The 14,406-nt window shown below is 41.5% G+C and overlaps 1 pseudogene; it reads right to left on the bottom strand.

Annotated features, from left to right (window-relative positions):
- Positions 1–969: 969 nt before the first annotated feature.
- Positions 970–13,589, bottom strand: LOC130931276 (uncharacterized; annotated as a pseudogene).
- Positions 13,590–14,406: the final 817 nt, after the last annotated feature.

Here is a 14,406-nt window from a genome sequence, read left to right as displayed (position 1 = left end):
TGAATTGAATTCATCGTAATTAATCACAATTAATCGCAATTCAAACCATCCATAAAATATGCCATATTTTTCTGTAAATGATTGTTGGAATGGAAAGATAAGACACAAGATGGATATATACATTCAACATACGGTACATAGGGACTGTATTTGTTTATTATAACAATAAATCAACAAGATGGCATTAACATTATTAACATTCTGTTAAAGCGATCCATGATAGATAGAGTTTAGAGTTATAGAGTTTGTTATGATTTTGTGTTCAAGATATGACTGGCCATACCAAGAATTGAAATTCTTGGTGATGGATTGGCTCGGACATAGCTAATGTAGGGGTTCCAGCAGATCTTGTCATCGGTTAATACAAGAAATTTACAAACTCTTTATCTAACATCACATCATTAACTTGTATGTTGAAATCAATATCATACAACTGCCAAACAAATATGCATAATCCAGCGAAAAGAGGAGACAAGACTGACAAGACTGAAGACATGGAAGATTTAAAATCTTCTATGCAAAAATTAGAACAAATTTTGAAGCAGAATCAAGACATCTTGAAGGAATTCCAATTGCTGCAGGCTGAAAACGAGCAACTGAAGAAGACGATGAAAGAGAGAGATGATCGTATCAAAAAACTGGAAGCTTTTGCAGAGGATCTGGATCAAAGTGGACGTGCAAACGATCTCCTCATCACTGGTATCAAAGTGAGAACACGCGCATATTCGCAAGTTCTTCAGAATGACCATGAACCAAACCACGCAACGGTGGAAAAACAGGTGACTGACAAGTTACAAGAATTGGGAATAAGAGTGGAACAGCAATTCATTCAACAATGCTTTCCGCTAGCTTCACGAGGGAATAAACCGCCAATGATACTTATGAAGCTTACTGATCGAAAGAACAAGATTGCTCTGCTTAAACAAGGTCGTCTCTTGAAAGGATCCAACATCTTCTGCAATGAGAATCTTACCCGCCGCAACGCTGAAATAGCAAGAAAGGCACGTCAACTGAAGAAAGCCGGAAAGATTGAGAGTACATGGACCGCAGATTGCAGAATTTTCGTCAAAACGCAAGACCAGAAAACGAAAGTTATCAAGCAAGTCGAAGATCTGGCAGCTTATGAAAACTAATCATGACCCAAGTAGCGGACTCTATGCTCTCATCACAACTACAGTTGGAATACCAATTTGAAGATTGTTCCAATGAACCAAATGACATATTCGATCCTGATAAATACTTTCACGCCAACAGACGTGTATACTACAGTGATGATCAATTTAACAGCTGTTTTAAATTGGACAGTAAGCTTTCATTAATCCACTTCAATGGCAGAAGTCTCTACAAGAACTTTGAACACATTAAGGATTATTTACACAAGTTAGGCAACAAGTTCAACGTCTTTGCTGTATCAGAAACTTGGATTAAGGATGTCAAAGGCTCTGACTTTAACCTTCAAGGTTATAATATGGCAAAAATGGATAGGACTAATAAGGGCGGTGGGGGTGTTGCTCTGTTTATTGACGACAACCTTAAGTTTGATATATTAGACATGTCTACTAAGATTGTGAATCTTATGGAATGCATTACAATTGAATTACTTCTTTCAAAAGGTAAAAATATAATCATAAGTTGTATTTATCGCGCTCCTGACTCCAGTGTTGAACTTTTCACTGAACCTGTAGGAAAACTTCTGTCGAAAACAAATAATAAGCATGTCTTTGTTTTTGGTGACTTAACATTGATCTGTTAAAGCCCAACAAGAGTTTACATATTGAGGATTTTACCAGTACTATGTACACATTAGGGCTGCATCCATTGATAACACAGCCGACTAGAATTACGACGCACAGTCCTACCCTATTAGACAATATCTTTACTAATGTCATGCTAAATGAGACCCAAAGTGGTATTTTAATTCCTGATATTACCGCCCACTTACCAATTTTCACTAATTATACTTTGCACTCAAGTAACACAAATCAAACTCAGGCAACCGATGGGAGACTAAAATCAGAGCAAAATATCGCAGAATTAAAAAAGGACTTGTTAACTCAAAGCTGGGACTGTGTCGATCATACAAGTGGTGTAAATGAAGCGTTTGGCTGTTTCATAAAAAAAATAAAAAATAAAAAAAATAATAATAATAAAAAAAAAACTAGAACAACTATATGATAAACACTGTCCTATGAAGTTAATTTACAGACAACGCAATTCTCAAAATAAACCTTGGATGACCAAGTCTCTTATAAATGCTTGCAGATAAAAGAATATTTTATACAAAAATTTCATTACCCAAAAGACAAAACAGGCAGAGGTTAGGTACAAAAAATATCGAAATAAATTAAACTCTATTTTGAGAGCTTGTAAAAAAAACTGCATTATACAAAAATTATTAGAAGATAACAGAGACTACACTTGTAGATTATGGAAAATCATGAATGAAATTATAAAAAAAACAAAAAGTCTGAACAAGCGTACCCAAATTATTTTTATGCTAATGACTTGAAGATAACTAATACAGATGACATTGCAAATAATTTTACTGAATTTTTTGTTACAATCGCTCCTAGGTTAGCAGAGAACATTCCACAGGTACATTACAATAACACACAGCAAAGGGCTCTGCACTCCTTATTTTTGCATCCAGTGAAGGACACTGAGATCAGGCATCTGACATTGGGAAACAAAGCCTCGACAGACGTGCAAGGCATGGACATGAGGCTTATAAAACTTATAATAGATGACATTCTTCCACCTTTAACATATATTTTTAATCTTTCTTTTGAAACTGGAACATTTCAGAATGAAATGAAAATAGCGAAAGTCGTCCCCGTATATACAGAAAACGAGGGGACGCACATGTATTTAACAACTATAGAGTATCTCCATTCTGCCACAATTATCCAAGATCCTCGAAAAACTTTTTCATAACAGGCTTGACAAGTTCATATCAAAGCATAGCTTACTAAATCATAGACAGTATGGTTTTAGAAAAGACCACTCAACTGCACATGCGCTGACGGAGTCAATGGAAATTATTACGGATGCGATTGATCAAAGACAGTATTCTGTTGGAATTTTCTTGGATTATTGCCTCTTTGACTGGGGGTACCACGAAGGTCACTTTTCGGGGTTTACTTTTCCTCTACGCATTTTTATTTTCAGTACTCATGTTCGGTCGGCATTGAGTTGGGAGGGGCCAGCCCCGCAGCAGGCTTATAGGAGACAACTCGGGAGACGATGTCTAAAAAACGCTCATCTCCACCTCATCCGCGTTGGGAGGATCCCAAATGGGCACTGAATTGAAGCATATTATTGAGACGTAGTTTGAAGGTTCAAGAAAAATGTCTCCATCTTCAGCAGGGCCGAAAACCAAAAGTGGTTTTTGCCATGTGGCATTTTTTTTGCCATGTGGCATTTTTTTTTTTTTTGCCATGTGGCAAAATGGATTATGCCATGTGGCATTTTTTTTTTCGCCATGTGGTATTTTTTTTGGTATGTGGCAAAATGTATCTTGGTTTGTGGGGGGTATATGGCAGTTTTTGGCTATATGGCTGTTTTGCAGACCATACAAGTCCATGCCATTGACGGCTCTGTACGTCCAAATTTTACTTTCATTTTAAATTGTAGAAAAACATGTGTGGCTGTGATTTTTGACCATACACTTTACATTAGCGCTTATTGACCTTCAACTGGCACCCAAGTAAGGCTCTGCCATTGACGGCTATGCACGTCCAAATTTTATTTTCATTTTAAATGGCAGAAAAACGTGTGGCAGTGATTTTTGACCATACACTTTACATTAGAGCATATCGACGTTCAACTGGCACTCAAGTAACGTTCTGCCATTGACATCTATGCACGTCCAAATTTTATTTTCATTTTAAATGGCAGAAAAACGTGTGGCTGTGATTTTTGACCATACACTTTACATTGGAGTGTATTGGTATTCAACTGACAGCCAAGTAAGGCTCTGCCATAAATGGCAATGCACGTCAACCTTTCCATGTCAACTTTCTTTCTGCACTGATGAATCTTGGGTATATGGTCACTACGCTCGCGGTTGGACCACCAGGTTATTTCAGGAGCCTCGCCAACAATGAAAGGAAAGTCTTAATTTTATTGCTGCTTTTGTTTGTATATGATTGTTTTGTATGTTGAAAAATTAAAGACCTTGTGCAGTAGCTGCCAGTCTCTTGCCAAAGCCAGAATGCCAGCAGATGTTATTCTGGCAGGGGCTGCATTCTCCCCAGCTTTGACAAAGGTGATGGTTGTCCTTGAGGGTTGGGCCTGCTTTGCCCACACCAATCCAGTGCTGATAGCTTCAGCAATGGCTTTAAGGACTTGGTCGTGCCTCCAACGGTACCTTCCATCTCCAAGCGCCTTGGTACAGCTGCTAAGGATATGATCCCGGCTTTCTCGTTTAGAACACAAGGGGCAAGCTGGTGTTTCTGCTAAGCTCCAAGTGTGCAGATTCGATGGGCTGGATCGCACATTGTAAACTGCCTGAATGAGGAACCTAATGCGCTGAGGCTCAGCTCTCCATAGCTCCGCCCATGTCACTTTCCTCTCCATTGCATTCTCCCATCTTGTCCAGGCTCTCTGTTGTTTCATTGCCACTGCCAAGCGGGATCTTGACTCCTCTTCGACTGCCCTAACCTCCTCCTGAACTAGGCGATTCCTCTCCTTTCCCTTGATGTTCACTCGGGGAGATAGGAAGGACCCTAGCCCGGCTCGACCTCGTGGGACCACACCCACTAGGTTCCTATGGCTAAGCCTTGCCTCGGCTTCTTGAACCGCATCCTCTGCTTTCCACTTTCTGCCAGTTTTTACTTGGATCCCAGCGTTGGCCACTTTTTGGTCACTTGAGTCCCTGAACTGCAACACTTCTCTGGCTCTTGACACCTTGAATTCCTCCTCCAGGGATCTCAAGGGCAGCTGGAGCTTGTTGTTATGCCCATACAGAGCTATGCTGTTTAGGCTCCTCGGTAACCCAAGCCATCTTTGGAGGTGACTGCTGACTTTCCTGTCCAGTGTCTCCACTGCCGAAATTGGGAAGGTGTAGATGAGGAGGGGCCGCAGGATCCTGGGGAGAATGCCCTGCTGGTAGACCTAAGCTTTGAACCTTCCTGGGAAGGCCTGACTTGTCCACAGATTTCAACCAGCCATCCAACTCAATGCAAGTTGACTGAAGTGATGATGCATCTCTCAGAGAGCAGTCAAAAATCTTGCCTAAGCTCTTGACTGGCTTCTCTGAGATGGTGGGGACTTTTCCTAAGATGTTAAACTGGACCTTGTCCTTCACCCTCACTTTCTTCAATACTATAGATCTTTACTTGGCTGGTTTAAAACTCATCCAGGCCCACCTCACCAGCTTCTCTAGACCCTTCAGGATCCACCGGCAGCCTGGGACTGATTCTGTTGTGACTGTGAGGTCATCAATGAATGCCCTGATAGGTGGCTGCCGTTGCCCGGATCTCGATTGAGGCCCTCTGCAATCTGGCTCAGCAGACTTGGTGAGCATGTTCATGGCCAGGGATAAAAGCACCACAGAGATTGTCCACCCTGTAATGATGCCGACCTCTACCTTGTGCCATGAAGATGCTGTTGTTCCTGAAGAGACCCTCACCCTGAAGATGTTGTAGTAGTCAGCGATTAAGTCTCTACAACTGCTGGGAACATGATGTTTTGCCAGAGAAAACCTAAGCTTAATTTAAGAAAAAACAAGCCTATGAGGAATGGAGCCGAATGCATTCGCCATGTTGAGCCACAACACCGACAGGTTGCCTTTGTTCTCCCTGGCCTCTCGGATTAGCTGTGTCACCACACCGGTATGCTGCATACAGCCTGGCATCCCTGGAATACCACCCTTCTGGACTGATGTATCAATCTAGATGTTCTTTACTAGGTAGGTGGTCAGCTGTCTTGAGATTACACTGAAGAAGACCTTTGCCTCGACGCTCAGCAGGGAAATGATGCAGAAGTGAATAACTGGGTGGAGATCCCCTCCGTTGGGATCCACACCCCCTCCGCCACTCGCCATTGCTCTGGTGAGTTTGGGGCAGTTCTTATACACTTTGTATGAAGTGCCACTTGGTCCTTAATTTTCTGTTATTCTCTTTTTACACATACAAATATACTGAAACACTCTGACGCAATGTATTAATTCTAGTTTTTCGTCCGTCCAAACAACTGTAAGGCTGCCACTCCAATTTCACCGCTAGAAATAAAAAACAATGTATGTGGCAAAAAGAGCTGAGGAGGATGACATCAATGCTACATTATTTTTGCGCGAAATTGCGGCTGCTTGTGGGCTGAGGGCGTCCTGCCTCGGGTGAGGTGAACGTGAAGCAGTAGTTTAGCGTCTCGTGCTGTTCGGTCACTGCGCCGCTGTATAAACGGTATAATCTTCAGTCGAAATCCCGTTGTGTTCAGTTCTCAACCTTAATTTATTGACACATAAGGTAACGACCGTATAGTGTACTAATTTTAGGTAAGGTATGAAAAGATAAAATAATGATATTTATATGTTGGGCAGGGGTCGCGTTAACCGAATATTTTCCGTCGTTGACCGATTTTTTAAAACGGTGATGGAAAAAACTGAAGTCCACCTGTCATTTTGACAGGTTGCAATTCACACCCCAGACCGCAAGGTGGCGAGTGAGCATATTAGTTAGCTATTATCTCTCTTGATGCATGACGTCATTGGCCTTACTCTGAAAAATGTCAAGGCAACTGAGTGTCCGAAGTTTTCTAGCCCCAAGCCCCAAAACGACGAGGGTGTTGATAAAAGAGGTGAAAAAACAGGGACTGCACAAGCGGGCACACAATTCAAGTCCATGCGCACCAGGAGGAAGCTGTAAGACTCCGTTCAGGCCACAGCAGGTGAACTGTTAATTTCATTGTTCCATACTTAGCCTAGCTACTGGGGCCACAGTCAGCTGTTTTTGTCACTGCGGAGAAAAAAGTTACATATTCATCTGCTTGATGTGTGATGGCACGGTGTGGATTCTCTGTTAAGCTTGTTCGGACAGAATATTAATTTAAAATGAATGAAAACTAAATACTATTGAATATGTTGAAGCGGTATGCAATGTTAAGAGTCTTGTTAGCTCGAATTGCTGTGTCCAGCCCCTGTAGCTCTGCTGCTCTCTGTGAACTCTCTATTCAAGCCGGAACACGTACGGCTCTTAATTGTCACTGTCACGTGACTGTGTCGTAGCCGCTAACGCGCTCGGCCAAATGGACAAACAAGTACGGAAGGTGAATTATGCCAAACGAAGGATCACCACAATGTCATTATCATCATTTTCAAAATTTAAGTGACGGGTAAAAATAGATTATGACCGGATTTTTATGACCCTGTCAGTCAAAATGACAGACAACGAAAAAGTTTAGCGCAACCTCTGATGTTGGGCAATCGTTAAATTACCTTTTAAAAGTTAAAAGGATAAGCGTAATGGAATGGATTAGTTATTTATAAGATACAAAAGTAATGCAGACGTGATAATGTCAGGTTTGTTAAGGTTGTAAAATGTTAAAACGCCGAAAATAAAATGTTCCTTCCTCTAAATAAACTGACCAACCATGGGACAGGATGTACAGTAACTAACAACATATTGTTTTTATGTTCTGCATATCGACTTTAAAGAAATATTTATAATGTTTTATTTATTATGCCAAATAGGCTGCAGAGAATGAGGTAAAGAACAGACCTTCCTGCCATTTGAAATGAATATAAAATTTGGACGTGCATAGCCGTCAATGGCAGACCCTTACTTGGGTGCCAGTTGAAGGTCAATAAGCTCTAATGTAAAGTGTAAGGTCAAATATCACAGCCACACATGTTTTCCTGCCATTTAAAATGAAATAAAATTTCGACGTGCATAGCATACAATGGCAGAACGTTACTTGGGTGCCAGTTGAAGGTCAATAAGCTCTAATGTAAAGTGTAAGGTCAAAAATCACAGCCACACATGTATTTTTCTGCCATTTAAAATGAAAATAAAATTTGGACGTGCATAGCTGTCAATGGCAGAGCCTTATTTGGGTGCCAGTTGAAGGTCAATAAGCTCTAATGTAAAGTGTATGGTCAAAAATCACAGGCACACGTTTTTCTGCCATTTAAAATGAAATTAAAATTTGGACGTGCATAGCCGTCAATGGCAGAGCCTTACCTGGGTCCCAGTTGAATGTCGATAAGCTCTAATGTAAAGTGTATGGTCAAAAATCACAGCCACACATGTTTTTCTGCCATTTAAAATGAAAATAAAATTTGGACGTGCATAGCTGTCAATGGCAGAACGTCACTTGGGTGCCAGTTGAACGTCGATATGCTCTAATGTAAAGTGTATGGTCAAAAATCACAGCCACACGTTTTTCTGCCATTTAAAATGAAAATAAAATTTGGACGTGCAGAGCCGTCAATGGCAGAATGTTACTTGGGTGCCAGTTGAACGTCGATATGCTCTAATGTAAAGTTAATGGTCAAACACCACAGCCACACATGTTTTTCCGCCATTTAAAATGAAAATAAAATTTGGACGTGCAGAGCCGTCAATGGCATGGACTTGTATGGCCTGAAAAAACAGTCATATACCCCAAAAAATGCCATACACCCCCCCACAAACCAAAATATATTTTGCCACATACCAAAAAAAAATACCACATGGCGAAAAAAAAAAAAGCCACATGGCAAAATCCATTTTGCCACACGGCAAAAAAATGCCACATGGCAAAAAAAATTGCCACATGGCAAAAATATTTTGCCATATGGCCCAAAAAAATTGCCACATGGCAAAAAGAAATGCCACATGGCGAAAAAAATTGCCACATCGAAAAAAAATTGCCACATGGCAAAAAAAAAAAAAATATTGCCACATGGCAAAAAAAAATATCACATGGCAAAAAAAAATGCCACATGGCAAAGCATTTTTGCCACATGGCCAAAAAAATGCCACATGGCAAAAACATTTTGCCACATGGCAAAAAAAATGCCACATGGCAAATCATTTTTGCCATATGGCAAAAACCACTTTTGGTTCTCGCTGTCTCTCGAAAAATGTGTGGAAAAGAAAAGAGCAGGAATGCCACGTCGTGATCGTCCACCTCCATTGTTTACGATGCTGTCATGCCGCACTAAAAACAGCGACAGCATGACATCCCTTCTGACTATCCGAATGTTGTGCGGTGACAGCAGTCCATATTAGGCGGCGCGTAGGCGGCGGGTAACATTATCCGCCTAACAACTAATCCATACTAGTGTAGCCGACATGTGGTATAGTTTTTGGCAGAGTTAACCGTCACAGCGGTACACGTAGCATACCTTTGCAGTTAGCGAAAGCACCGAATATAAAAGTAGATACAAACTGAGGACAAGGAGACGCTGCTGCTTGCTTGGTCACTCGCTGCACACACTGACTGCATGCCGGAGGGCATTTATTCACCACCACACAGGTGCACACAATCAGGCAAATTAACAAATAATTGGGAGCATAGTTTAACACCCCCACTTGCTCTCACATTATAAGCAAAAACAAAAATATACACATGTCACAATTGCAATATTACATATGTAGTACAACATGTATTCACAATCTGTCATATTGCACTACTGCTGTTTCAGTCATTCTCCAAACATAAATTTTTCAAATTTCATCAACTTAAATTTTGTTGCAGGCTTCGTCATCACATCTGCTAACATATCTTCAGTTGGACAATATTCCAATACAACTTTTCCCCCAGTTACAGTTGAACGAATAAAATGATACTTAATATCAACATGTTTGCATCGCTGTCGACTCACTGGGTTCTTACTCAAAGCAATTGTTCCTTGGTTGTCTTCATACACTCTGGGTAGTCCATATACATGTCCATCAATGCCACTCAAAAACTGTGAAAGATATAAACACTCTTGAATAGTTGCGGCAAGAGCAATATACTCAGCCTCACATGTGGATAGTGCTACAGTAGGCTGCTTTTTAGTTTTCCAAGAAATTAAAGCGCCTTTCTTAGTCAGGCTAAAACAGTACCCGGTTGTACTTCGTCGGTCTTGAACATCACCAGCCCAGTTTGCATCACTGTAGGCGTGAATACCTAAGTTTTCGTCTGACTTCCTATAACATAATTTTTTATCACTTGTACCTTTAAGATACCTCATGTTTAACTGTTCCAAAATTTTGATCAGAGGGTTCATTAAAATACTGCGACAGTTTACTCACAATAAAACACAAATCTGGTCTTGTACAAACTGTCAAATAAATTAGGCTCCCTACTGCCTCTCTGTACTTCGCAACATTATCCATTAATGAATTATCTGTGTAAATTAGTTTCTGTTCACATGGCGTCGATCTAGGTTTACAATCATGCATCCCAAACCTTTCAAGAATTTTGTCAACATATTTAGCTTGTGACATTGTTACACAGTTGTTGCTTTGCTCAAAATCACTACCAAGAAAATGTCTGAGCTTCCCCAGATCCTTCATTTTAAATCTTGCTGTAAGCATTCTTTTTGTGACTTTCATAGCATTTTCATCACTTGCTGCGATGATGAAGTCATCAACCCAAATTAAAATGATCACCTTTTCATGTTCTTTTTGATGAGTGTAAACACCGTTATCAGCCTGATTCTGCAAAAATTTGTTTTGTGTCAAATATTCATGCAACAATATATTCCAATTTCTGCCAGATTGTTTTAGCCCATATAATGACTTCTCTAACTTGCACACCAACTCTGTGCCTGTGCGATATTCTACTTTGTACCCTTCTGGTTGTTTCATGTAAATTTCGCAATCAATAGGGGCATTTAGATATGCAGTTTTAACATCCATTTGGTGTAAAATTAAGTTTTCTTGTGCTGCTTTTTGCATTAAAATTCTAACACTTGTCATGTTGACTGTTGGAGAAAAAGTCTCCTCATAATCTACACCCATCTTCTGACTGTACCCCTTTGCGACATATCTGGCTTTGTATTTTTCAGATCCGTCAATATTCGTTTTGATTGTATACACCCATCTACCCCCCACTGCTTTCTTGCCCTCTGGCAGGTTGGTCAGGGTAAATGTGTCATTCTCTCTACGAGAATCCATTTCCTCGTCCATTGCTTTTATCCATTCTTTTGATTTATCAGAGTTTACGGCTTCTGTGAATGACACAGGTATACCGCACATTACACGGTAACAATAATCAATGTTGCTCTGGACTTGATCAGTCTCTTCTTTAAAAACTCCACAATCTGTGTACCTGTCTGGCTGTCTCCTCTCTCTAGTAGGATAACGTCTAGGAGACTCAGGATCACGCTTTATCTCAATACTTTGTGGTTGGTCTGACCTAGACCTGTTTTGGATGAAGTCATCATCATCATCACTATTAGGTGCAAAATTAGTCAGCGTTTCTTCACCCGATTTCGTCACAAATTTTACCAATCTCCGTTTCTGTACCTTTCTGCTGGCAGGGAAATAAACAATGTACGCCGGACTATATTTGTCAAAGCCAATAAAAACACATTTTTCACTCCTTGGATCAAGTTTTCTTTTGTCTTGGATGTAGGCAAAACACTCCGAACCGAACTTTTGCATTTTTGACAAATTTGGTCGTCTTCCTGTCAGCATTTGGATTGGTGTCTGCTCAATACGTTTATTAAAATATCGATTTCTAATTATAGCTGCAGTTTGGACTGCATAAGTCCACAATTGTTTTGGCAAACCACTTTCAATCAGCATGCACCTTGCCATATCAAAAAGTGTACGCCAATTTCGCTCAGCTGTCCCATTTTGATGGGGAGAATATGGTGCTGAGGTCTGATGTTTAATTGCATTTGTAATGAGTAATGTTTGGTATGCTTTACTTGTAAATTCAGAACCGTTATCTGATCTGAGACATTTTACTTTTCCATATGGGGCTATATACGCTATAAATTTTTCTGTGGCAAATATTGTGTTGCTTTTATTCTTTAGAAAATACACAAACACCATATTGGTCAAATCATCAGTAAATGAAAGTGCATATTTGTGCCCATCTCTAGACTCAGGATGAATTGGTCCTGCTATGTCTGTATGTACCAATTCTAGTGGGGTTTTGGCCCGTACGTCAGGGTTCCTGTTTCTCGTTTGATAAAATTTTTCCTGGATACACACTTCACATTCTAAAGGTTTGTTAGTTAACCCCTTAATATCCATACCATCAACGACTTCTTGCAACTTCTGAGTATCATTATAGTTGCAGTGTCCAAGTATTTCATGCCACGTTTGCAGATCATGACACCCTTTATATTTATCATTACATTCGTTATCATTATTATAATTTACTGTGTGTAAATAATATAGCCTATCGTGCATGTGCATAACGAATCTCGTACCGTCTTTGTAGATTAAAACGTCTTTCCCCTTCTTGAAGATCACCGTCGCTCCATTTGCAGTGGCTGCCCTCACAGACAGAATGTCTTGTGGATATGATGGAATATACAACGCATTCTTCAGCGTTGCGTTCACGTGTCTTCCTCTGTTGTCGATCAGACGAACTTGTGCGTCGCCTCGGCGCTCTGCGACGCCCTTGCACCGTGTGCCGTTTGCCAGCTCCACGTAGTGGGTCTTGGCCTGGAGCTTGTCATCGAACCTTTTGAACTTTGCGATGTCGGTGAGTATGTGCGAGGTGGCCCCACAGTTAACCATTAGGCCCCACACGTCCACTCGCGCTGCTCCCTCGCTTGCTCGGAAGTAGTATTCGCCGTCCTGGTCGGCTGTCTTCCCGGAAACTGTGCGTGATTCGTCTCGTTCTCGCCGCTGCTTCCGTCTGCAAGTTGCGTCCCGGTGAGTGTTGCTCCTGCAATAGCTGCACCAGAGTTTACGATGGCAGGCTCTCGCCAAGTGTCCTTTCATGCCACACTTAAAACACGCCATTTCGGCCGTGGCCTTCTCGGTTAACCGGTCACCTGCTTCAGCGGGTCTCCTCTGCTGGCGCACTTTTATGACGTTGTCATCTATTGCTGCTGCGCGCATCTTCTCAGTGTCTTCGTAGCTGCGCAGCTTTGTTTTAAATTCGGCGAACGATACAGTTTCATCACTCTGTGTGATATGAATTGTGAATGGTTTGAAGGACTCGGGCAAACCTTTCAAAACCATCGCCACCAAAAGTCCGTCGCTCAAGGTCTCGCCGGCATTTCGTAGCGCTGTGATTGCGGTCTCCGCCCGGATCACGTACTCTGTCACGGTTTCGCTTTCCGCCTTCTGCAGTGACGTTAATTCTGTGTAGAGGCTTATTATGCGCGGCTTTCCTTTACCTTGATAGTAGTCTCTTAGGATGTGCAGTGCTCTCCGCCCGTCATCGGCAGCTTCACGCATGACTAGTGACAAACTTTTGTCGTCCAAAAATTGAATGAGCTCGGCGTATGCTTCTTCGTTCTTTCGCTCGTCTTCAAGCAGCTCATCCTCTTCCTCGGTAGTCGGCTCTGTCAGAATTGTGTCTCGCAGCCCTTCTAAACGAAGGTGTACCAAAAATTTCGCCTCCCATATTTCGTACTTCTTCTCATCGCCATCGAACTGGAGACGCTGCCAGCGGCTGCTGGGTCTCGTGTCAGCTCGTCCGCTCATGGTGCTACCGTGCTAGCAACGTGCTATCATCACTTACACACAAGTGGAAACACGCTGTCGCTAAACTGTTTAAAATACTGCTGTGTCTGGGCCCACAACCTGTTGGCAGAGTTAACCGTCACAGCGGTACACGTAGCGTACCTTTGCAGTTAGCAAAAGCACCGAATATAAAAGTAGATACAAACTGAGGACAAGGAGACGCTGCTGCTTGCTTGGTCACTCGCTGCACACACTGACTGCATGCAGGAGGGCATTTATTCACCACCACACAGGTGCACACAATCAGGCAAATTAACACATAATTGAGAGCATAGTTTAACAATAGTCCAAGTAATTATACGTTTAAGGCCATTATCCGTCCTACTGTAGACGTAGCCTACAGTATATCTACGCTCTCCAGTCCAAATGCATATTATGCCAATATTTCGTTTGACTACAATCAGCGGAAGCCGTTCATTTGTCGTTGTTGATAGGTGACAACTTGCTCGGCTTTACTTGATTAGCTCTGGGCCTTCACCCTGCGGCTAATGGCAAACACCGGTACGACATATTGACAAGCTCAGCTTACAACAACGTTCAAGTCGGAGTGTCTTGCACAACAACAACATCAACAACATGCTCTATTACCTTGATACTGTTGTTTCTTTTCTTCTCTGATTGTCTTCTTTCGTTTTTCTGCTCTAGAAGGATAAATTCTCTTTAACGTATTCGTGCATCTATTTTCCAAGCAAGTTTGAGCACCAATCATGGCAAAGCAGGTTCAACGTCACTCCTCAGGTTGCCAGATTGTAATGACAAGAAAATGGATGTTTGCATA

This window comes from Corythoichthys intestinalis, chromosome 15 (genome assembly GCF_030265065.1).
Source record: "Corythoichthys intestinalis isolate RoL2023-P3 chromosome 15, ASM3026506v1, whole genome shotgun sequence".
NCBI classification, from domain to species: Eukaryota; Metazoa; Chordata; class Actinopteri; order Syngnathiformes; family Syngnathidae; genus Corythoichthys; species Corythoichthys intestinalis.
The sequence above is the reverse complement of the archived record's forward strand: the minus strand, read 5'-3'. Positions and strand labels throughout refer to the sequence as shown.